The sequence below is a fragment of the Mya arenaria genome, chromosome 2 (assembly GCF_026914265.1).
Source record: "Mya arenaria isolate MELC-2E11 chromosome 2, ASM2691426v1".
Classification (NCBI taxonomy): Eukaryota; Metazoa; Mollusca; class Bivalvia; order Myida; family Myidae; genus Mya; species Mya arenaria.
In genome coordinates, this window is record NC_069123.1 from 37,554,259 (window position 1) to 37,580,807 (window position 26,549).

General features: G+C 33.6%; 1 protein-coding gene across 3 annotated transcripts in view; it reads right to left on the reverse strand.

The window, feature by feature from the left end:
* The window catches only part of LOC128223967 (neuronal acetylcholine receptor subunit alpha-10-like), a 121,921-nt gene extending 96,780 nt beyond the window's left edge, over positions 1-25,141 (reverse strand). For all 3 annotated transcript variants that reach the window (XM_052933522.1, XM_052933531.1, XM_052933514.1), the window contains exon 1: positions 24,660-25,141. The gene's annotated coding sequence lies outside the window, so the exon portion shown is untranslated. The remainder of the gene's footprint in view (positions 1-24,659) is intronic.
* Between the last annotated feature and the right edge of the window lie 1,408 nt (positions 25,142-26,549).

Here is a 26,549-nt window from a genome sequence, read left to right on the forward strand (position 1 = left end):
GTCATAATAAATTTTACGACCAATGTTACGCAATCGGTTTCGATGAATTGATTTAAAACAAAAAACTATTTGCAAGACCCAAAGACTGTTTTCCTTTACCTCAAGTTGGTAGGAAAAGGTCATTAGAATTTGTTGGGGCAGGTTTAGACACATTCATCTGATAGATATTTAATAATGACGTCATTATGCCCAAGTCTATGTAGATTATCACTATTTGGGCGGACAGTGTTGGCACTGAACAAATTTCAGTCAATAAGATTCTTGTTCTTTTGTATTCGGTTCGCAATTAAATAATAATAATATTGACATTGGACTAAAATACAGCTGACTTGAAAAAAAGGATTAAAATACACGCGCCATCTTTCTTGTGGCATCTTCTGCGAGCATGCATTCTATAGATTTTCCCAAATTCTGCAATAGTTGAAAAGAGAAGATTACAAAGGAACGCTGCTGCTAGCACGCTCAATTTATCTTAAACATTTTCTAGAATAAACACGAGATATGTTATCAAAATACCATTATCTAAATCTGTTCAATCTTGAACAGTTTGTGAACAAATTGACGCAGAAAAGTGGCAAATATAGATTGCGGCAGTGAAATGACAATTTTGACAATGTGTGTTGTTGTGAACATATCCCAGGAATCAATTAATTCTTGAAGCGAGATACAGATACGTAATAGCAAATAAAGTCACAGTTCAATTAAAGCTGTCCATTGACAACAATGGAAGGCGAGACACATTCAACGACCCTTCTAGTCCCAGTCTATCCGGTATTCCACAGGCGACACAAAGCATGTCAAACAAAGGGCACACGTTTCTGACAAATATATGTTTCAAGCGTTAGATTGTCCCTTAAATTGTGTTTATTTACTCAACCACATGATCTAGGTAATTTTCGGCAATACGCGGAATGACTTCCTTTGATATAAACTGAGATGAATTGAATATAATTAAAACTTTCATTGGTTATTGGTTATTTGCCATTGAAAAGATTATAAAGTGAAAATAAATCTTTTTGGACATTGTAAAGAGAGTCGAACAAAAAAGGATTATCGAATTGGATCTTTTTTAATCTTACTAGGTTGTTTAAAAGTAGAAGATATTTATTTTCGCGAACGATTTACCCCGAACAGTAAGACAGATGATTTTGTAAGGGTGAACACAACGAAAAGATTGCCAAAATATGATACAATTTCGGAATTGATCTGGCTGACCTATTATCATAGTACAAGGTCACCCTACGCCGTATTGGACGTAGTTTAATCCAAGCGTATCCACGTGAAACGAGTCAGGTATCCGAAAAAGTGCAAATATTTTTTTTGGGTCAAATACTGCATTCCATTCCTCTTCTAATCCCTGTGAAATAAACATATAAATATCCATTACCGGTCATCATTTAACAAAGGAACAATCTCTAATGTGGTCAAATATTGAAACCACCTTCCAAAAGCTTACCATAAGCGAAAGATATTTCTTGTTATTAGTATAGAGTTTTATCAATTCAAAACAATTGAGCTTGTATAGAACACTTATGTATTGTTTAAACAAACTAAAAGCCAACCTGTTGCTATGAACTTAATTTAAAGTGTTGCAACTGATGTACTTATAAATTATTCAATCTTTGCGAACTTAGTCAGTGCGTATTTTTTGTAGGATAGTGACTTCATACTTCAAACTTGTAAGAACGAGCTCATAAGCAAGGTGAATTAATCACGCATTGCTGGCTACGTGCGTCTTTCACAGACAAAAGATTAAGCAATAATTTCAAAAGCATTTAAAAGCACAGTTATTAAAGATTTCGTAAAACGTTCCAGTAAATTCCAGAAACCAATTTAAACGCCTTTTAATCGCACGCAAGGCAATTCAAGTGCAAATTTATATTACCATTTTCAGATCAAAATGTGCTTATTCATTACATTTAAAGATGTTAGAGCCAACTGCTGAATAATGCTGCAGAACAACTCATTTCTTTTGTCGTCCTTAAAATTGCTAACAAATACAGCGCTATGTTTTATTATGCCATGGCCGGGCATGGGATATTGAGGGTATTACTCTAGTGTCTTGCGTGGAATGGTTTTGCATTTTTATATAGATATTTCACATACTTTCATATAAATATTGTCATTCTTCTTCTTCTTCTTCTTCTTCTTCTTCTTCTTCTTCTTCTTCTTCTTATTATTATTATTATTATTATTATTTTTATTATTACTAATTATTATTATTATTATAATTATTATTATTATTATTATTATTATTATTATTATTATTATTATTATTATTATTGTTGTTATTTCTATTATTATTATTATTACTTGCGTGGTTGTGGTGGTGGTGGTGGTGGTGGTGTCGGTGGTTGTGGTAGCAGAAGCAGTAGCAGTAGCAGTAGCAGTAGTAGTAGAGGTAGTAGTAGTAGTTGTAGTAGTAGTAGTAGTAGTAGTAGTAGTAGTAGTAGTAGTAGTAGTAGTAGTAGTAGTAGTAGTAGTAGTAGTAGTAGAAGTAGTAGTAGTAGTAGTAGTAGTAGTAGTAGTAGTAGTAGTAGTAGTAGTAGTAGTAGTAGTAGTAGAAGTAGAAGTAGTAGTAGTAGTAGTAGTAGTAGTAGTAGTAGTAGTAGTAGTAGTAGTAGTAGTAGTAGAAGTAGTAGTAGTAGTAGTAGTAGTAGAAGTAGTAATAGTAGTAGAAGTAGAAGTAGTAGTAGTAGTAGTAGTAGTAGTAGTAGTAGTAGTAGTAGTAGTAGTAGTACTAGTATTGTTATTATTGTAATTTTTATTATTATCATTATTATTATTAAAATTATTTTAAGTATTATTAGTATTATTATTAATATATAATAATTATTAGATTGACAGATTTACATAAATATAATTCGAGAATGAGTCAATGTATATCGATTATCAGAGAGGAACCTGCCAAATGACGGTATTAAAATATTTATTCATTTTCCTATCACCAGCAGGATGGCGAATAATTCACGCAAGCTACTCGTTAACTTGAGTAGTGAAAATACTTTAAGGACGAACATTGACGTACAAGGGCAGGTGATTAATACACTGAGTGACTGGTGCAAATACCAGAAATAAAAGCTTATTTCAAATACTTTCATTTATCATATTCAGTATCGTTACAGCGTGGTGCTAATTACAGAAACGTGCAAATGGTACTAATATTTCCAAGAACAATCAGCTGTTATTGACAGATTATTCTTCAAATAAACAACAAGGTAATTTATGGAGTCTAGCTCGGCGAAACATCTGTGAAGAAGTAATGGACTTGTCCCTATGGTCTGGTCTGGACTTGGTCTTCTCTAATACAATGGAGACGCAATGAACAAATCAAACAGTCAATTTTAACTGTGAAATTGTTTAGTAGTGATTAGACAAAAAATCAATAGCTGAAAAGGCATTCAATCTTTACATAAATATTCATTGATGCACACACGCCTGTTTATAAATTCAAACCTTTCTCAGAATTGCGTCCAAGCTTTCATAATGCAGCATCAATGTGTTGATGATTTTCTTTTCTTTCACAAACAATGTTTGGTGAACGTTGTAATAAACATTTTCAAATGGATTAAAATGTTCTCCCTTATTTCAATAGATAACGTTGAAGAACCACGTATAAACTGGATGAAAGTACTGGCAAAAATATTTACGTGTTTAATAATAAAATTATGAAATAAAATTAAACATCACTGTTTACGTTTTCGAGAACAGATTGTGTGGCATAAAACAGCACGTTCTTAAAATCGATATCAAACACCTATCTTTTCACACGTCTGAAATGAATTGGAAATGTTAATATTTACACAGTCTTGAAAATGATGAGTATCACCATAATCATAGAATAATATTTGGGTTAACAATGAAAACCACAGTTTACAAAACTAGAAGCATATGCAAAACATTTCTGTATAAAATCGCCTGGCGAAAAAGGTATCAAAGCGATCAGACATCAGAAGGTTAATGCAAAATTTGATGTTTGAAGACAACAGGGCTAGGGAACACTGGAAAGTTTATTACCACGAGTGGTTTGAAATGTAGAATGTTTTTTTATGGTCAATTACTTGTAATGGATTTCCCGAAGAGAATTTTATGGAGTGTAAACTTTAACATTTTGTAGCTTTGATAGCATGATTGTCTTATTTTATATTATATTGTTTGTGTTATGAGATGAACTTCGGAAAAAACTTGTCATACCACAAAAATAGAAAAAAACTCTCAAAGAGGACAGCAATCATAAGGAGAAGCATCATTAGATCAAAAAGTGATGCTTTCTTAATAAGTACGTTAAGATTAATAAAATAAGACATTCATAAAATAAGTATCCAAAATGTGTTGAAATATTCAGTATTCAGATTTTTTAAACAGTCGTGATACTCATAACAATACAATGTGTCTGTACCACGGGATAATTTACATCATAAATGGTGCGTCAGAAGACAATATTTTGCTTCGATTTATGGCTTCAAACAAAGATAACTTTTCCTTTATTCACCTCTTTTAAGGAACCAAAGGACAGTTTATGCCGCTTAAAGAGCCCCGGCTTCGTTTTATTACCGGTGTTTGGTTAAGTGATTAGTTTCATCAATCTCTTCGACAAACCTCTTTCCAAAATAATGTTTTGACAATGCTACATCAGGCGGCGATTTTGTGAAAACGTTCGTTGAAGTGTTTTAAGAAACTAAACTCTCAATCAAACTCTGGTAAAAGACGGAAGGCATAGCTTTAAAAGCGGCGAAGACTGCACCATGTTTCATGTAATATGATGGATAAATATTAAAAAAAAATGTTTAAAGTCTTTAGTTGATGCAAAATATTGCCTTCCGACGAAGAATTTATGACGTAATTTATACCATTAATATAAGTTACACTATAACTAATAATTATGAGATAGCCCCATGTCAAAACCTACATATGAAACAGTTAGAATGGACGGAACGAGGTTTTATGAACATGTCACTGTGTAGTTAAACATGGACGTCCGATTGCATACCATTCAAACCTTTTAAAAAGTGTTTTGCTGTAACATATGCTGTAAAATATTAGCGTGACCAAAAGTCGGTTGTAAATGAGTTAAAATTCAAAGGGATTTGTGGTCATGCACACAACTGATCAAGCCTTAAGATGGAATAGAAAGCAGTAAAAATAACTTTAATCCCTTAGATCGAATTACTACAGGAATGGACTTTAGCTCACATGGGCATAAGTGAAAGACTCTCAGGTAGCCGTGTGAGAGAAAACGAGTGTATGGAGCTTGGGGCATTACAGAGATTCATTTACAGTTGTAAACTTGTTTATTTCAAAGTTAACTCAATTGGATATGATTCACTTACTTCATTGAACACACACGAAACAACAACTGACGGGTACTAATTTGAACTTGATTTTGTAAATCCAAGCCTCAAACTATTATATTGTCATTAGCGTTACTAATGACAAAATAGACCATTTTCTGTTATATGTTTAAACTCTTATTGTACCTATTACTCTTAATTCAAAGTTTGGCTGAGAAACTTTATCATAATTACAAGCATTTTGTTCATAATTTACATCGATTATTTTTCGACGCCCATTTACAAAGGGAACGAGTGCCTTTAAGAATAATGTTAATGGTGCTGAGATATTGTTCATGATAACAAGCGTGTTGTTCATATTTCACATCAATTTATTTCGACATTCTGCCTTCTTAACGAATCTCTTTAAAAAGAATGATAATTCACAAACAAAGGGAAGGTGAATTGTCAAAATGGTGTTGTTTGCTTGCTTCGATGTTTCAATGGAGCAAAGTCTGTTTTCCATAAATATATATACACTTTTGATAATGGTTATTTTATCTTGTTTTATACATATATCAATCGATCAATATCATAAACATCATTAGTCTAAAGTGCGTTTTAATCCTAAATTATTTGTGAAAGAAGCCTCCATTTCTTTTCAACTGAACGAAAAATGCAACAATGAAATATTAAGAGAACGTGAAAGATATGCTGTGTTTTTCATTTCTGGCATTATTCTATGTAAACACAAGTGGTTGTACCAATTACAAATTGTATGTATGTAGATAAAAATTGTTGAACAAAATATTCGACCCCCTGTCTCACGTTTGGCACTGTGCATTGGCATGCAGTGTGCAGAATATTTTCAATTCTGCAGAAGTCAGACAATAACACAGGAAAGTAAAGCTGTTATTACAGATGCACTTTTGCTCGGTCTGAATATTTAAATCAACACATGATATGCAATCAGAAGAACGTTATCTTTTGAAGTTCCACATACTTTCCGAAGCGTTTGATAATAAACGTATTGTCAATAACGAGATGGCATGGCATTTTGTTGAATTGTGTAACAAAGGTATAAAGAAATCAGCGTAAGGTGACCTTTTCTTTTCTTTTTGCGATTACTGGCAGTCGTTTTTTAAAAAAACAACTAGTTATTTGTTTTCAGTTTGGTGAAAGATATCAAAGATTATTATTGATTGGTCAATATTTATCCGAAAATAACTACCAACCAATCAAATTGTTTTAATCAGTCAACTAGCCGAAATATACCTCATACAATATGAGGTCACACATAAACATGTATTATATACATAAAGTCGGACATATAGGAAATATGTCTTTGAATACTAAGTAGTGGATTCTGAATTCCTTCATATGTGTATATAAAACTTGGATTACTAAAAGGTCTGCTGGAAAGTAGGAACTCATATTCATAAACTTATGTATCATTTCATAGAGGAAATCACAACAATTTGTTTTTGTTATTAAATTCAATTTTTTGATTTTTTGAAATAACCTCCTTATAATAGTAAAGATAACGATTTATTTTAGAAATGAAATTTGGAGTCCAAATAACAATTGTATCTGGCAATTTTTCCAACCAAATTTTGCTTATTCAGCATATCAAAAGAGAGTAGGCCAACAAAAACCACCCAATAATACTACAAATCAACACCCCAAAATATTTGCTGGCTAAGAATTCCCTACTTATACAGTAGGGATGTTTTTGTACCTTAACCTAAGTCAGCTGGCGTGTATCGGTCGTTTTTATCACCCCGTGCGATCTTTCTACCATTAATCTACTGAAGATAGACAGATAGATTCAGATGATTTGCCGTAAAAACGTTACAATACATGAATACGACATCATCATAAATAACATCAGAAAAAAAATCGGAGAAAAAAAGCAATGCATGGATATGTACTATGGCATGAACGCGGATACAACGGATACCACAATAGAACACTCTAAACCACGGCTACAAAATAAGTAGTCCAAACCGTTCCAAATATCCAATTTAAAGGCACAATGTTCAATTCTAAACAAACACAAAACAAGGGAGTTAACGCTACAAGACAACACAACCAATACACAACTATCTTAAATTAATTATTAGTAAATTTTAGAGCAACCACCCTCACAAGGTCAGTGAGAACTAAGCAAGAAATCATTAGGTGTTTAACTGGTTTGAAAGCGTTCATGCTCTCTTGCCCATTCATTTACATTAACATTTCAAGTAAATATGTCCATATTTCCATTGTGGTCTGCGACAATTTAACATGACGGTTTTTATTATAAAAAGCAACTAAATTCGTGTAAGTAGTTGCGTCCGAATGGGATTATTTAATTACCATCATATATCATTATATATTATTAAAAAGTGATAATGGGTACTTACTTTATGATGGTATTGAAATATTTATTATTTTTTTGCAACTATAGTATAACGACGAATATTCACGCAAGCTTTTCCCTCATTAACTTCAGCAGTGATGAAGCTTTTTGGCGAACATTGAGGTACACGGACAGGTGATTAATAAATTGAGTGTCTGGTTCACATACTATGGATACAAAACAATATCAAATATTTCTAGTAACAACTAGGCTACTTTGCGAAAATGTTTGGCGCTTCGCTAGGAAATGCGAAAATAGGACCTATATTCATATAACCCCGTTTCCCCTTGCAGAAAACATAACGTCATTATATCAATTTTGATAAACGATAATCTCTGACGTTTCGATCTCCCTTGACGAGAATAGAAGGTCACAGCCACCACGCATGAAAACAGCTGAGTTTCAAATATTATAAGTTTTTATATAGGATATATTTTGCATATTTGATGAAAGTTAGTATACAAAAATTGTTTTGAAAGTTAAAAAATAAGATAATTTGTCAGATCTCAGATGAACGAAACAAATAACGCTGTTAACGATGCCATGTGAATTTGAACATCATCATCATCACGTGATATGTGTGACGGCACTGATTACTGGACGGCAAAGGGAAGTAATCACTTTTTTTGAATTGGGATTGATGGGTGTTAATACTCAAATAATTATATTTTATGACTGAACCAAGAGACACAACAAGCGCCAACATTGTATTAGACCAACCAAAAGATATAACATGCGCCAAAAATTGCAATAAACAATCCAAGAGACACAGCAAGAGCCAATCTTGTAACAGACCAACCAAGATATACAAAAAGAGACACAGCAAGAAACACATACGACAACACATTCTTCACGAAATGTCAATAAAACAATGCAAACTACAGGAACGATCCCTGTGAAATGCAATTCACGCAAGACCCCGTGTAAAGACGCACGTATCCGGCCCAATCAAACACCAAACAGCCAATGTGTAAAGCGTATAGATTTATACTATATAATGCATCCAAAATGAAATAACGCAGCGGCATTGTTTCGATCACTTTTTACACCACACAGTTTTGTGTATATACAAAACAGATATCGTTATCTTGCGATAATAAAAAAATATGTCTGTTCTTCCGATAGATAGTAAATGATGGAGAACCATCGAAAACCATAGGAAAAAGTTCTGGGAAAAAATGTAAAAAAAACATATGAAACAAAACATAGTATTTTAACGAAACTGTTGACATTATTCTAGACTGAATTTTCAAGCCGATACACTAATGGTCCAGCTGTTTCCTATGCAGTGTAGGCTTATACTTCAATTGCTTTCTATAAAATCACATTTTAATTCTTTAAACTTGATTTAGGAATGTTGAGCCACCGGCCATTTCATTGCCGTTCATCTTCACCGAATTATTATTATGACCAGAAAATACGAAAACCACATGTTTCAAACACGGTTTATAAAACAAGCACATTTGCAAACGTGATCTCTTGATAAGATCGACTGGCAGAATAGTTTTTAAATCAATTAAACGTCAGAACGTTATTGCAAGTGATGATGTGAAAAGACATCATGACTAGGAAATAAGAGATTTTATTACCACGACTGAGTTGAAATGTAGAATGTTTTTATTGTCAATTACTTGTAATGGATTTCCTGTCTATTTTCTAAGTAAAGTTTTCTTGCATTAATCGTTTGTCTCATTTGGCCGATAAGAGAGGGATAAACAATGTGCATGATTACTGTTTAATTATCATTATAAATAAGAAACTGGTTTTGCCACAACAATCGTACCGCAATAGCCATAAAAGAACGATTATAAAAAAAAAACATTTCAGAAAATTGCATTTGATATGACGATGTAATTTGAATTACGACCACCTTTGATAATTGCATACTTAGATTGACAATAATATACTATCATCATAATTGTCTCCAGAACCAAACATCATTGCCAAGGCTTATCGTGTGATATGAAAATAAATCCAATGGTTTAACAGCACGTCACGGATAGTTATATCAGAGTGGTTCTTGTTGTTTACCATTGTCTCACGACTCACTTTTAGAAATTTGTTTACATTAGCGATTTCACTTTGCAGCTACGTTGCAGGAATCTTTTCGGAAATCCAAGTGTATGTATATAATTGTACGTAGGTGTAATCTTTGCTCTTCCTAAAGACATATATATAGCAATCGTACACGCAGAAAGCGAAAAAATCGCAAATTGTATATTATATTGAAAACAATATAATATACGGTAAATATCTGACTTGTTTTTTCTTACTATTTGCATTACTTTCTTTAAATGCGTCTTCATAGTAATAAGATAACTATTCTTTTTTCTTCACCATTTGTAATAAAAATTGCAGTCTATCCCGGTTAAAAGGCGCCGCCTTCGTGTTGTTACCGGAGTTTGACAAGGTGTTTAGTTTTTTTCAAAGACTTCGACAAACATGCTACTTAAATATTTTTAGACAGTGCTCCATCAGGCGGCGGTTTTGTGAAAACATTTGTCGAAGTGTGTTAGTAAACAAAACTCTCAATCAATATCTAGTGTAATACCGAATGCGAGGCTCTGTAAGCGGCGTAGACTGTGCTATGTTTTATTTTAATTGGTAAAGAAATAGTTAAGTTATCTTTGTTTACAGTCTTCATTCGAAGCAAAATATTACTTTCCGGTGAAGCTTTTATGACACAATTTATCACGTGGTTTACAAACTGGGCAAACTCTTTAGATATTCATACTGTGTTCTATGAACCTTTTAATATATTTCGTGATCGAGTTAATCACGAGTGAGGGTCCAAAAGCATCTGATTGCTTCCACCTCGTGCAAGAATCGTAATTATGATCGGGATTAGTTATCTTTCATCAATCAATCTTCATACATTGATACAGAAATGTATTAGCCCGCTCTATTGCCTTCCAAAAGGCGTGTACGGAAGTATTGAACATTCATTTGTCAATGTTACAAAAAACGCTTATCAACAAAACAATTTTCCTGGCAAATGACTGCGTCAGCTCTTCCGACGGGAGGCGACCTTGCGTGCTTCCACAAAAAAAACTCGAGGGAACGTATTGACACGACGTAAGTCTCGGATTATTCCAGTCCCAATAGTTGTTAAGCTTGTCAACATTTATATGAAAGCCACTTTAGACGTTTCTCTTAAGTGTGAGGCAAATTAACGTAAGCGATTGTGCATAGTAGAGAAATGGATGACCCATTGCATTTAATTGCGAGTAATGCGTAAATATTCATTGTAAACGGTACTAAATTATTCAGTCAGATAATGCTTGTTAGCGTTCACATTATTGGCGAGTTGGCCAACGATTTCTTATCCATTTTCGGTTTATCTTTTAAAAGGAAACGGTAAAATTAAAATGGATGCATTCCCTTGTAAACCTGAAAATCGGCCATTTTTCGATATGGTATTCGGTATAGTACACCATTATTTATTATTCGGCTAGGATATAATATTTATATTATTTATGTCACACTTGCTAATAACTGTTTCCTCATTGTGTAACAACACATTTAAAAAATAGTAAATGCTTTCCAGTGGTTCACAGTATAATTTGCAATAAACAATTATCATCTTATAATGCACTATAAACAACCATTATACAATACAGCACAATACACTTCTTACAACACATACAAGAGAAAACAAAAACATGTATCATATAATACTTGTTTGACATCCTATGCAAAGATGTATAGCAAAGATGCTCCTCTGTCTAAAGATGCAATAACAATAACAGGGCAATAAATCACCAGTTTCTTAGCGTATACAGGTTGCAAGGCCAGTATTCACTTCCGTCTTGGGTCTGCGCTTGTGCCTTAGGAGTGTTGTATCTGTTACACAATATCGATTCTATTACCAAGTACACATCATTTGTAAAAATAAGATATATTAAATGTAGATATTCTGAAACATTTAAACTGACACTCTTTTTCAAAATCAATACATACACATGTATAACAAACATCAATTTTGACTGATAAACCTTTTACTACATACTAAATAATGCATTTATGGATATTATTAATTACTGATAGCATGATTGTAACCATGCATCTTATAGCAGAAAGCGCCAAACTATCAAGTTATTGGTGAATGCTATAAGATTTACTGTGGTCTACTATAGTCTCATAAGGTAGAAATAATGTGTTTTATGCTCGTTTCTTTGAAATTCAACTCGGTATCCTTCATAAGAACCATTGGTTTCGACATTTATTCATCATTTTCGGAATATTAAAACAATGTAATTAATTGTGATAAATCTTATCTGGGAGTAAGAGTGCATCTTTAAGAATCCTGTTCAGACTTATGACAGATGTTAGTGCTCCAGTATTTTATCGTATATAGGGTACAGGGCCGGTATTCACTTACGTCCTTGGTCGAGCTTGAGACCCAGACGTGATGTATCTGCTACACATTATCGATTCTACTACTAAGTACACATCAAGATATAGTACACATGTAGATATTTGAAACATTTAAGAAACCTGTTTTCTGAGCATGAGTCTCAAGATACAGGGGCAGTTATTACAAACTGTCTCAAGTCTGAGTTCAGACTCAAGGCTCATAAAGGCAACGCTTTATTTGTAATTTTCGTTGATGGTAGAAATGAGATCAGAGCATCGATGGTATTATTTGCTGAAATTTATTACTATTTGAATGTTTAACTATTATTTACATGATTTGTTGAAAATAAATGGAATTAGTATGATATTTTGATCCTTTATATAAATGCTTTTTTGAGTCTGAGTCTAGACTTGGACTTGAGACTTTTCGTAATCATGGCCTCAGACGTAAGTAAATACGGCTCCAGTATTTTAAGGCATACAGGGTGCAAATTCTCTGATTGTGACTACTATCAGCAACTCTCTTGGTAATCTTCCTCTAATTGCTAAATAATCACACGCAAATTATATTTTCTTTGTCTTGGTTTATTTCTGGTAGGGAGGCAAAATATGTTGCTCCTCCAGCGTAAGCTGCTAGAATACACCATGTGGATTCGACATCATCCTTAACACAATATACATGGGTGGTTTGCATATCTGCCGTTCCCATCTCCAATTCTCGCAGCCCTCGGTGCCACAAACTGACAAAACTAAACAAATTGCTTGTCAAGTGGTAAGCTTGCTATGTAAGGCCTTTACAATTTTGACAAGCCTTTGTTCGCTCTCCGGAATGAGTGCCCAGGTAACGCCGTCAATTCTCGTATATTCTGGCAAGCTGTTAGGAATGTAACTTTCGATGCATTAAAAAGTACTTAGGTATTTCGATTTGCAATAATTTAGTTTATGTTTCGACTAGCTTTTATATTTTCCCCACTCTTCGAATTAAACTTAACAGCCGTGAGAATCCTTCATGTGCAGATTATTTAAAAGACATGAAAAACAATTTACACTATATTCCATAAGGTTCAGAGTAATAAAAGCGAAATTATACAGCATTGTATAATATAGTGTAACTGTTAATTATATCAGGAGAAATGTGTTGACCACTATTTGTACTCGCAAGTGTCAATGTCAGATATGTCTTTGTTAATAAAAATAAGCAGGAAGACAAACACGATGCATAATTGATAAAGGTAGCCAGTATAACAAGTTTCTATTCTGTTTTGCCAAGCCATAATTACATTAACAGACGTAATTCAATATTGCCCACATTTGATTAATAAAATATGACTTTATTCATTTCTTCCCACAACAACGATCGATAGCTGTAACATGTATTGTATTTTACACTCAAGCGCAGAAAATGGGTGTACATATGTTAACTAAGTGTCAATATTAACTTCTATAATAGCTATAGCAAAATGTTCTTTGCAATAAAGGATGTATTTTTTTCTGACAGAGGGAAGCACGGCCTCGCCTTGTTATCATCATAATGCCTTACTGAACAGAATTTGCTCAAGCAAACTGTTTGCCACTTTTGTCAATCCCTGTCATAAATCTGGTTTATTGTTCCTTTCAAAGCAATGCAAATGAAGTCCGTGGGCAAGTTAAGTATAATTTGACATAAACTTCCCGGGTTGTAGACAATAAGACAAACTATTTCTCAAAAAAGACGTAAAATGAAACCATCAAGTCGGCAAGCAAGACAAGGCTCACGAACCAGTGCTATGGAAAGTAAAACCATGAATAAATGCATCCTTTGCCAAACATCTGAAATAGAATATGTCTTTTGTTTTGATAGAAAAATGACAGCTTTGTATTGCTGCCAGCAACCCTTTTTGATGTACCGTTATTGACCGTGTCTTCCACCGGAGCATACGAAGCGGCTGCAACTTACAAGCTTTGGCTGGTTATTCAATACGGGCCTTAATTGGATCTAAGAACTATGTAGCTTGTCGTATTGCTCTATGTAATAGCGGACCTATGCAGTGATGAAGGCAATGATGTATGACCATATAATTGTCTAAAGTTGCATTTTGAATACCAACCCAGATCTCAAGATAAAAAGGCGTCGGACTCCATTTAACACTAATGAACTTAAGTTATACTATATATAATAAACAGGGAAATCTTAATCACATTCTTATAATAAATGATTGTCTTAAAAATATGAACTCAGTCTTCTTATGACTGTGGCTAAATGGTTACGAATGTAGTTTAAGACATGGACATAGTATAACATATTGTTTTGTCTTGATTCTTCATTATATAAACATATTTTGTTCTGAAAATAAGGGAGGTTAACCAAGGACGTTTCCACAACTCAATGGGTACTAAACTCGAAATGTCGTAACAATACATTTGAGAAAGTAATCGTAGGATGCGCCCGTCGATAAGATCTTAATGTGACTTAATTCCAAAAATATATGATTGGTAAAGGTCTATATAAATAGTGAATCGAACCTCCGTTTTTGCTGAACGCTCTGAAAACGGTAACCCTACTAAATTTTTAACAAGAAATCTGTATGCAGATGTCTTTGATGTAGTGTACGTGTTTTTTCGATAAGTATCTGTTAGGTCTTCGATATCGTGCCTCTAAACAGAGTAATCGTAAAATGTTCGGCTTCTGGGCCTGTCCCTGAAGTTTTCTCTGTATTATTATCGGGAAGTCGTATTCATGAACGATAAGACTACGGTTCAGCACTTTTGATATAACATTCAACAAATCTAGAACAAGTGTCAGTTAGTGTCTGGTTTTCTAAACTGATGCGATCTAATAGACAGTTTCAATCAAGACAGAGGATTTGTATTAGATTAAAAACAATATTTTAGGAGCTGATGTTTACAACTAGCGGAGAATTGATGAGCAACTAGACAAATGAAACCGCTGGATACTGTATGTTACGTTGCTTTTAATCTCTTCATAAGTTTTACCAATGTGATTTACGGTTATCGGCGTTTGGCATGATTGTAAAAAATGTCAGGAAAAGAAATATTTCTGAAAAAGAAAATAAAACATTTAGCTAGATTTATATCAACATGGCAGTAAAGGTTAACAAATAATGAGGTTTTATGATTTTCATTTCTTGTTACTTGTGTTAAACACTTTTTTATGCTTCTATAACAATCAATTCTGAGTAGGTTACACCCTAGCAAATGCATTTGGAATTCACATTATCGCTATGCTATCCTCATATCGATGCATGATCCCCGATATCGCACTGCAGAAAAAAACTGTGTACACAGCGTGGTGTAGGAGTGATTGCTTGATGTGCACTTTGGTCGATAATTCCGTTATTTATGACCTATATGTAAAGCCACGTTTGTATTTCGTCAAAAAGACGTCATTTGATAAGTGTTCGTTCTATTTTGCATTCACTTTACTTTCTATGAGGACATGGAAATCAAACAAATAGCTGGTTTCCAAAACCGTTGCTTACGTAATTCAGCAAAACGCTGTAGCGTGATTTGTGGATTGACATTATCATACTTTCAATGTATTTAAGAAAGGTTAAAATATCCAGAAAGTTCTGTATGAGTCCCGGAAAATAGAGATTAAAAATAGTAAAATTTAGACACAAACTTATTCAGAACATTTTAAAAGCTTATGGAACATGTTTCTCTTTAACAATCTTAAATTATATAATAAACTGAATGTTAATATTTCCCTGACGAAAATCTGAATAATTAAGCTAATTATTGTATGTGTGCTTGAAATATTTTCTATAAGAGAATTGCAAATTTACCCATCGTAAGCGTCAAAACATTAGTTTTGGTGTAGGTAATTAACTCATAAACGCCTGTGAAATCGTTCACAGTTTCCTCTGACTTCTGGTTTGAACGCATACTCGCTCGTCAATGACGCTTGAAATTACTCGGATCTTCCACTACATTGATATTGATGGGTGGAGGTATCAGTTCTCGATTCTATGGTGTACCATGGGCACTAAAACCAAAGGAGCAAAAATGGTGGCAGGTTTGATAAAGTCTTATGATTAAGTATGCCGTTGAAATAGCTTAACACTGAACAGTAGCCGCCGAAAAAGCTACAACGAAGAATACGGGGCGGTTTTTATAAAGCCTATCAGAGTTAAAATAAACTTAGTAAAACATGTTTTTTTGTTTGTTAGTCGAATTTAAAGCAAAACTCCCTATTTTTTTTACACAGAAAATTATGAAAAAGACAGATAAGATGTAAAAACAGTATGTGTTTGCGAATAACTTTGATATAAAATAATGAGATTAAAATATGTGATGTTAAAATCTCGAAAGTTTACACTAAGTTGAAAAGTTTCTCTAAGACTTTATGAATACGGCACCTGTGGTAAATATCATTTAGCCTGTTAAAGTGCATATATGTCAAAGCCAAACATACTCAACAACAAACATATATCACACAAACACTGAAATGGCCGTTATTTATAAATGCCGAGACCTTTAAAAAATCAGAAAAATACATATTGCATTAGGACTAAATTAGTAAACATGATGCCCGCCTCACACTTACCCAGATAAGTGTATAAAGATAAATAAACCACAAACAATGATCATTGGTTATGGATAATTATTGCGTTAACTAATTAACCAGAGGATTCAATGTCATTAATTCATTCATAATCGTCATAAAACAAGAAGCTTAATTAAATTAAAATCGTTAACCCCATATTGCATCATTATACACATTGTCACTAAAGGTTAATCAAACTTGACTGAATCTCGTTTAATGAATATGCATGAGGCAGTGGATACAACTTCCTTTAATAAGTTCGCATGTTACAATTAAATATTCTTTAATAACCCTGTAGTGTCGGTAGTCCCCAAAACCAAGTGGTCTAGACTGCTGTGTACTATTATAGTATTGAAAAGGCGGACACGGTTCAATTCCGGTTTCATCCAGAGCCAACGAAACTTCCTCATTGATAATTCATGAATACCATATTTCTGTAGCCAAATAACCCACGATACACAACGAAGTCTAGCATAGTAGTGTACCGGAGTTATCCGACGATGTTATTCGCCACCACACCCGGTTCTACGGCATTAATTATACATACGGCAGGCGCGTAGCTGCCTTTACGTGAGTACGCGGCTGATTCCACAAGATCCTGACATTTAAAAAAAACATCAGCCAAAGTTGCAGGATGCATACTTGATTACATGATCTTAAAACTGTTCATTTTCCAGTATTAAATAAAGCATCTCAGAACGCCCAGAATGCACCAAGGTTTTCAAATGTTTTAAAGGGTGCATGCCCCCGAGTCCCTCCCCCCTGCACATTTATGAATGCACATGAATAGAGGGCTAGCTACGCCCCTGTAAGGCCTAAAGTTTCCTGTTTATACGGTCAATACATATATAATTGCTACAATGACGATTGATAGTTAGAGCCATGTTATAGTTATATTTACTTCCAAAAGTTTTAAATATTCGATTGTAAACGCATGTTACTTATACGAAACCCCTGTGAGTTCAGATATGGACCAACTTGTACGCCATACTCACCTTGCCAAGTCTGTAACTAAATCGGCTGGTCGGCGTTCCCTACAGACATATTCTGTTTCGTATTGGCTTTGGTAATGTGGTGTACTTAACATCTTTATTTTCCTTTACATAATATACAGTATAATGATCTAATTCAAAGAAAACCCAGCACAGAACCACCAAGCAAATATACCGAAATAAAGATAAACCACTTATAAAAGAGCCTCGGTATAAATACATTTTATTATATACGCATATACGTTTTAGCACGGGGAAATATAACTATTTTATGTAAAATTATGTAAATCAATGATGCATTATACGGTAAATTGGCGAAGGCATACATCGCTATCAAGTTAATATTTGACATGTCAATGTAAATTAGAAAGCTCTCTTGTCTTTAATAATGAAATGTCAACATATATTATTGATATTGAGGCGGTATTTTAAGTGTTTGGAGATGGTTGCAAGGTTGCAATTAAATTATAATGCGCATCTGCGGAAATGTAAAATAAAAGCTATCCGGACGGGAAATAAATACATTTTAATCTGTTTTATTCTGAATTGGTCTGTTCTATATACGTTAGATGAAATGTGACTGCTATTAAAAAAACAATGGGTACATTCATCACTAAAATCAGGATACACTTGACGTGAACTAGCGTGACAAAGATCCTATTAACAGCATAAGTTTGAAACATTGCAAAACGTTTTGTTGGACTCATTTGATGCATTGTTCTGTCGAACCTGTCATTTGCAAATTTAATCATTATATATTAATTCATTTTGCTGTTTTCGAATTGATTTGTCTGACAGGGACGTCGAACGTTTTTAGAACGTTCTTAAACAATGTACTGCAGTTCGCCCAAAAATTGACTTCAAAGGTTCAACGTGAAAAACAGCAAAAATATTCACGGACATGTCATGCTTGTATCTTAAGGGGGGACACATTTTTATAAGCAGAACTTTCTCGCAAAAGAAAACAAGCACTATTGATCCTGACAGAGTGCGTTATATAGGTGCCTGCTATAATTCTTGAAATGAAAGTTTCACAAATTACGTTGTGTAAATGACTGCTGCACGCAAATCCCAGCGGAGAATTATTCTTCCAAACCCCATCCCAAAACAGCTTTAATGCCGTTAGAGCTCTCATCGACATTTTCATTTTGTCTAAGACTTGAGTTCTTATTGGTTTGGGCATGATGAGTTACATCAGCATGCTGTGAAATTCATTAAGAAATGGTACTATAGTTGTAGACATATATACTCGCTTAGAAAGTTGTCAATAACTATTGTTAAAGATCGAAATAGCTCTTGAAACTTACATTGAAGGATTAATTTTCAAATTTAATCAATAGTTTGTAGACATTTGTTTCATATACCCGTTTTGTACGCTGAATCATCCGGATAACAGATTTATTCGGACAATGTACGAGTATAAATAAAATTTGTATCGAGTTTCAATCTTAAACTTAGCAAACCTCCCGAAATACAGAAATCACGCGAATAATTTGTGTTACATTGTGGATACTCTGAGCCTATTCTAACTTAACGTTAACGATACTAACTTAACGTTAACCATCCGTAAATGCCAAATTTATGGGTTGAACTGGGTGAATTTTACGCCATCTTGTACGGCCGATGTGCTATAGCGATTACGTGATACTCCCCTGCGTTTATACCATAATGCGCAGTTCCCGGAGCGGCATACAGCGAAAACATGAACAATTTTGTTTTCTTAAAGTATGAAACATTAGCTTCGGATTTTTGACTGAAATAGCTAACAGTAATGCCAAACATGCAACCTCGTCAGTATCCCTAAGAATCTACCACAACGACAACTCAATCAGTTTTATACAAAACATCATTTAGGTTGTTTAGTGACTTTTGCTTAGTTTAAACTTTATTTATTTTTACAACGATTGTGGTAAGTAACATTTATACTGAGTCTCTCTCGTTTGCACGATGTTGCGCGAGGTTGCGGCGTTGGGTTGAATGAGAAATCGGAGAACCCGGCGAAAACCCATTTTCCGACTTGGTCACCACCCACTAAACACAGTTTCAAACAGTAAAAAATTCATATTGATATCTTTCACTGTAAGTTTTGAATTTTTAGGCCGCCCTCATTTCAAAATCTTTAGTCAGCGCGCACTGGACTGGAACACAATTTTAACTACGTCATTTCCGAAATGAAGGTACATTCGCATACAATGTGGCGCGCTTTTCTTAAAACTTCTATACACTGTCATTTTATATTATTTTAAGGCATTTTATAAGGTCGTTATATAAATATTTCACTCGTGACTACTTCACTCAGTGAAATATATTACGATCTTATACTGAAAAGAGAGTTATCCTCTATATATTTCAACAATTTGCTCAATATACGTAAAATGATCAAAACTTTCAACGAAACCCGTATTTTGATAGGAAGGTATAGTTATATCCAAAGTTGTAAATCGGAATCTTTATGGAACAGACAGATATTTGAGGATAGAAAAACATGACATGAGAAGTAAACGTTTAAATGACCATGGAAACGCATAACCGGCGCAGTCCAAATTGTATAATAAACTTTGATTTAAAACACATACACGGATGTAAATGCTAGAAACTTATATAAGATAATATTACCCAGACTAATGTTACAATTAGAGCTAAAAGGAATATTGACATTTTGACGATTGTCTTGACGTCATTGGTAATTGAGAACTATAAGGCCACTACCTAATTATTTTTATAGTTGTTTATGAGATAAATACACAGACAAAAAAACGAAAAATACTTATAGCATTATCTTATGAAAATATGATTCAATAGATTTGACATTCTGGATTTATTACACAAGTGCTCATATTTCTATTTGTCATTTTGTTTGTCTTGAATACCAAAATGACATGAATACATCGGATTAACCATGATTTTCATTTTTATGTTTTTGTCCTACATTTTAAACAATAATAGCACAAAGAGTTCAACAATGCATGCTGAATAAAAAACGTGAAGTATAAGTTATGATGTTAGACCTGGTATTGCAACATTGCTGAGTTCATGCCAATTTGATACACTTGTATTCGCACACAATGTTTTAGCAAAATATCTTCTGTAGAAAAAAATATATATAGTAGAAACAATACTATGGTTGTTCGATTGAAAAATTTGACAATTATTTAATGAATTCAAACGAGCTTAATTTAGGTTCAAAACCTTGTAGCATACTTATATTCTGTCCAACAACCAAAGTGCTATAGGCATTTATTTATTAAAACAACTGAATTTAAAAAAAAGTGTGCCTTGTCTATAAATGTTGTTTTTTTTTCAACCTATTCACAAGCATTTGAAGGTCCAACCTGAACAGATCTCGTCCATCTACTAAAGAGTTGTCATATTGATGACGGGGGAGTTACTGAAGTTGCTGGTGTGAATTATTTGTCAGTGATGCTCATATGGTGCAGTTTGTTACGATAAATCATCATTAGCTACAGTAACAAACTGCTAATGATGCTGACGGAAATGCTCTGTCAGCCGGCTGAATGCAAGGTGCCCTCGTCCCAGTTCTGTGAAGGGTTCCGCCCATCGATGTCAGCAAATTTACAAGATTTAGATCACTCAACGAAACAGTTTGACAGAAGCATTTGAGAAGAAAGTAGTGCTTAAAATCAGAGTTTGCATTTAAAAAAATATTTTTCATTTTTTTTTTAGGATTGTTGAATGTTTTAAAAAAAAAGTTTACATTAAACTTAAGATGCTTCTGTAATTTGGCCCAAGAAAGTACGCAATTACTTACTTATAAGCAGTAAAATCTGCTGTCATATGGTCCAACAAGTAATAACTGGCCGTTTTAAAATAACAGCTTATTACAAGTTACCATTATTTTTGCATTTGTTCCGAAAATAAAGTATGAGTGGCCTTTATTCTAGAAAGGGCAATTAATCCAGACAAGTTGTTACCCAATATGTTATGTCACCTTGCCAACTAGGACTTTCCTTTGGTTAAAATCGTGACTTTTAAGTTTCTTAACGATGGTATATGTTCCCGTTTTGCATAAAATGGATGGGGTAAGTGTCATTGTTTTTTATAACCCCCTCCCCCCATCTAGAAGTACATGGATCAATATTGACCTCAAAGTCCTGGAAATCCGAACTTCTATCTAAAAATAGTTCAATATCGATACTTATGTGAAAAAACTACAGAAACAAGCTCAGTAGTAAATCGATATTATCGCGATTTATTCTGTCTGAACAAAATATCTCTGTCCATTCATTAACGGTTTATTAATAAATCATGAAGTAAAGCTAATTATGAACACACCCACAAAGTGATATATATGGTAATGTGTATAGGATGAAACAACGTAATTATGTTATCTATGTTAATTACCAAGATACTGTTGCATAGGGGGATTGCACTCATTCAATAGATCATAATGATATGAGATTTCATCATAACACCAGGACACCATGGGCACATAAGAAAAAGAGACAATTTTGAACAATTGTTTTAAATGTTTAGAGGATATTTGTTTGTTTCAGTGTACGATCGATATATATTTCACCGACTGAGCACCAAAGGCTATATTTTCACTAATCACGTAGCCATGAATGATGTATGTGCTTTTGGTATTCATGGGTTAAAAGAAAAGTATATCTTACACTGAAACAAGCAAAAGATACATGAATTATATGTCTTAAAGGATATGAAATGAAATTAGTTGACTTTTATCAGAACAGCGTGCCTAATCGTATATGTACGTAACGTCATGACGTCGTTGATATTGTGTCCCACCCCTGTGCGCGCTGACGTTTCATTTGAACGTGAGAACTAAGATTTCAAAACCGTGAACAAATGTTTTAAACATCAAAGTTCGAATTTAATTTCACTGATATATTTTTATAAACCACAGGAGAGCATATTTTAATATGTTTTTTTTTATTGTTATAATAAGGTTTACATAAAACTAAACTTATAAATACTCTGTGTCATAAATTAATTGAGATTGTTTGTATTGAAAGATATGAGAATAAGAATTAAGCATTTGGAGATTAAAATCTATACAAAGGTTATCTCCAGATGGTTTGTAAAAAATGCTGATTCGTCAACACTTTAATATCATGAAGGCAACATGAAAACACATAAATGTCTTGCCAAATTATTTTATCACTAATATATACAAATCCCCGTTGTATTCCAAGATACAACAATGTGGAAAAAGAGGAATTGTTTCTGCTACATTTACCAAGATGTTTGGGCACCGTTCCATAATAATGCAATTTCTGTACGTAGAGAATTGCATTTCTTTATATAATGGCTAGTCCATCTTTGCCCTTAATGTAATTATATTTTGGTATTCAGTTCTGAACGAGACAGAGAACAAGGATATTACTTCAAATTGATTTATCTCTAAAGGGACAAACAAAAACAACATATGAATCCGAATCCGAAACCTTTGTCCCGCCTATTTAAATGCTTATATTATTTTGAATGATATGTCTACCAGTATGATCGGAACAACTCTGGGCAAACCAAATGAACCATTCAATAAAGTTGCGTCATGGCATAATATTAGGTATGTTAAATTGCAATCAGAATGAATACCGTCTCCAGGCTTTGCCTCTAACGAACTTGTTTCGTACATTTACAAAAAAAAAAAAACTCACTATAAAACGTTGTGTTATACTGTCGAATCTCGTTATGTCGAACTCTTTTATATCGACGTTTTGGTTATATCGAACTTAGTTTCGAATGGTTTAATAATAAACTTGTAATATATCGGTTATATCGAACGTTCATTATCTCGAAATATATCCCGAGGTCCAAACGACCTCGGAATATCGTGTTTTGACTGTACCTCTAAACTTCAAAGGCTCCGGCTTGAAAAACCACTGACAGTTTATCACTTATGGATGATTAATGACTGAATTTCATTACCACGGCTCATTCTTCGAAATAAAGGCAAGCTTTTGGAAAATGATCTTATCTATCAAAACTGTTTCTTTTTTATATTGAATAACAAGGAAACGCTGCATTCGGAATTCCAAATGGAGAAATAACACATACTATTTTTCTTCGCAGGCGACAAATTACATCAAATATTTACAACCTTTTCCTTTCTATGCTGATACAGGTGAATAACCGTTGTAAAATTGATTTCAGCGTCGATTAATTCTATTTCTCGGAAGGAAGATCGTTTTGTTTTGATTAAGTCAAACGCGCGTATGGCGGTATGAATTTTATAGAACTTAGAATATATAAATTAGTTACATATAACATGCTTAATGTCTGTTGCTGATGTATTTTATTCATTGTATCGATAAATGTCAGTATCTACAGTACGTTTAAATGCTATTTAGAAGATAATGAAGGACCAAAAGCCAGATTCAGGAAAATTCTAAGACAAAAAATGTGATCCCGACTGAAGATAACAAAAACATTTATATAATTTATATAATAATTATTACAATCCGATCAGGTGACCGCAAAGTATTTGCTTAGGTTGTTATTTTGTTGTGAAACTAGGCCCAGTCGAATAAATAGACACCGGGTTAATGTGCAGTCATGTATTTATCTGAAATATAATGAAAAATACAACTGACCAGGCCCATATCACATATTCACATATCTCTAAAGCCACTTTTATAATAACATGATTAAGCTTAATGACTCAAACAAAACCGGTACAAATTGTGTTAAATAACTTCCTTAAGAGGTTTTCAGTTAGAAAGGAAATTACCACGATATCCTTATTTCTTTTTAGTAACCTCATTAGTAAGTTTGGAAAAAGGCTTATGGATTAGGCTACGTTTGTCACGCTAAAGAACTTAACAGAAATGTGTGTGTGTGGGGGGGGGGGGGCGTGGGGCAGTTACTAACGTACTATTCTTTCTTTTTTTTATTTCTTTTAAACATTGGAACATTGAAAGTATTATGTGGTCGAAATAACACTTTTATTCAATGGAAGCAATTATTGTCATGTTTATTATCCTGTGCTAATTGCAATATGATCTAATGTCCCGGATTTTGAGTATAACATGGTTTAAAAAGCGTGAAATAATAGTATGTTATTTAACTAAAATATACGAAAATGAGCAATGAATAAAAAAGAAAGAACTTACCATATCTGTCGGCAATGTACGTTATGTCATTTCCGCTTTAAATCCCCATAAGAGTCAATTTATTTTTCATAATCTAGTGACAGGAATTTTTAAAACTTTTCTATGGCACTTTTTGTTGATCCTGTTATAATCTGATAATATATGACTGTCACTTTATTTCTTGTTAATATATCATAGAAGAAAATAATCACAATTGTTAGATAATATTAAATCAAATTATGTCCAACTTCTTGAAAGTGAATGTTTCCAAATGTAGTCTATTATCTTCCGGTCAGCGAAAATTGGCAACGATTCCAAACGACCATGTACAGACACTATACCGTACATTAGACCAACCTATTTAGATGCCAATATTCCTATTTCGCCCTACGCACAGATGTATAGGAGTCTTGAAGTTTCCCCCAAAATCACCCACAACCATCCAATATCCTATAACTCTTTTACCGTTCGCAAATCAATTCAGTTCTCGGTCGGTGTGCAAACCACGGACTAATATCAGGCAGCGTTCTTGCATTTAAGAACACATTTGGCTACGGGCTCTTAACATTAAAACTAAAACGCAAAAGTGTTGGAGCTGACGCTTTAAATAAGCTTCAGGACTTGCGTGCCACGTTGCTCCACCGGGAGTTCCAATGTTGAGCAATGAAAGCTTTTATTTGATCGAATGAAATATATAAACACTTATCCGGCATGTAAACTGTGAACGGGATGGAACTGCTAGCGCAATTAATATTTCAACGCGAGGTATGCAGCGAAGCTTGCGTCGGTGTCGGGGAAAAAAATAGAGGCCTGGACAACGTCTAATGGCTTCTGATTTCTATATTATGTGATGAGTAAAGTTAATTAAGGCAAACGTACGAATGTACTTCAATTGCTTAATTAGAAATAAAGCATCGTGGTATGGGATATTTCAGCCACTGTAGTCAATCGCATGCGAGATTATTGTTAAATATACACTAGCTAGCTCGGCTCTACGTCCTTATATCCCTCCTAGGAATTGTATACGCGGTGCTATTGACTATCTGTATCTATTTTAAATGAACGATTTACATCTAATGATTTCCACAACCCTCATACGGGACGGCTGGATTAATTTATGACTTGTGGCAGCCCATATCCAGTCAACTCGAGTTGAAGGAGATATTTACTATAACGCTTTTAAACATAATTATATACAGAAAAAAAGTGTTGTCTTTTATCAATAAGTCGACTAAAACAAACACCATGTATTGACGATAATTGTTTACGGGAATTATGATACACGAAATGTAATGAAATTTACTGGCCGTTGACTAGAATTATGATACACATAAATGTCATATAAAGGTTTTGGCTATTTACGGGAATTTCGATTAACTAAAATGTCAAGAAATGTTTTGCCGTTCTTAGGGATGTTAAGACGCATTGATGTCTTATTGACTATTTACTGGAATTTCGATACACAAAATGACATAATAGGTATACGGGAATTTCAATTCACTAAAAGGTCATAAAATTTAAAGGCCATGTACGGGAATTTCAATTCACTAAAAGGTCATAAAATTTCAAGGCCATGTACGGGAATTTCAATTCACTAAAAGGTCATAAAATTTACAGGCCATGTACGGGAATTTCAATTCACTAAAATGTCATAAAATTTACAGGCCATGTACAGGAAGTTCTGAATCAGAAAATGGCATAAGATGTGATCATCATTTATGGGGATTTTGATGCATAATCTGTCTTAAACTATATCGGTCATATACGAAAATTTGGAACGTATAACATGTCATAAAAGTAATTGACCATGTACGGGAACTTTCATTTACAACAGTATTTAAATATATGGACCATTTATGGGATTTTTTATACACAAAATATCATGCAATGTATTTACCATTAATGGCGATT